General features: G+C 51.2%; 1 protein-coding gene across 1 annotated transcript in view; it reads right to left on the bottom strand.

The window, feature by feature from the left end:
* The window catches only part of LOC119585576, a gene marked incomplete in the record, with an annotated part of 25,697 nt that extends 25,322 nt beyond the window's left edge, over positions 1-375 (bottom strand). The window contains 1 exon segment of the mRNA XM_037934244.1: positions 100-375.
* Positions 376-711: the final 336 nt, after the last annotated feature.

Raw genomic sequence — 711 nt, 5'->3', positions numbered from 1 at the left:
AGATGATCTTGAATTGTTCACTGAATTCCCTCACTTTGCTGCCTCCACTTCAGTAAAGCCAAACAACTTTTTCTTCCACATTACATAAGTTATCCTCACCTTGACGGACGGCGAATTCTCTCCAGGCAAGAAGTACAAGTCGTTCGAAAAAAAAAAATGATAATCACAAGCTTTAAATCTCCGCTTAAGCTTTAGAGTCACACACCACCTTCCTCAACACGACACCCTTCGTCTTCGAGGGTTCACCACCAACTAGACTGTCGACTTCGGGGAGCTCACTACTTTATACAAGGGCTTCCAGGATCTGCAGCGGCCGCGACCTTGCCTTTCCCTTCACACGCCTCCTCTCCAGAGGTTGCCAGGTACTGAACCCCTGGACCGGCGGCGGGAACTACGAAGTGTACCGATCAGCTTCCAGCCGCTCAAACCGAGCGCTGATTGGCTGCGGACATCGCCTTCGTTGTCGCTGATTGGCTGAGAGGCGGAGATGGAAAACACTGTTGGTAAGTCGGCGGGCACCGCGGAGAACTCTCTCTTTTAACTATTTCCTTTCGGGTTTCAGTGACGCGCTGGTAATCGCTTGTGCAATGGGAGAGGAGGCAGGGGGTGGCGGCGGTTCGTTTGCACTCTTGGAGGAAGGATTGCGTCGTGGGGCCTGGTATTTGTTCGCCTGTCTGTCTGTATCCGAAGAATTTTCTGAAAGTAATCGAA

The sequence above is a fragment of the Penaeus monodon genome, chromosome 20, assembly GCF_015228065.2.
Source record: "Penaeus monodon isolate SGIC_2016 chromosome 20, NSTDA_Pmon_1, whole genome shotgun sequence".
NCBI lineage: Eukaryota > Metazoa > Arthropoda > Malacostraca > Decapoda > Penaeidae > Penaeus > Penaeus monodon.
Note: the sequence above shows the minus strand (reverse complement) of the source record. Positions and strands in the feature narration are given on the sequence as shown.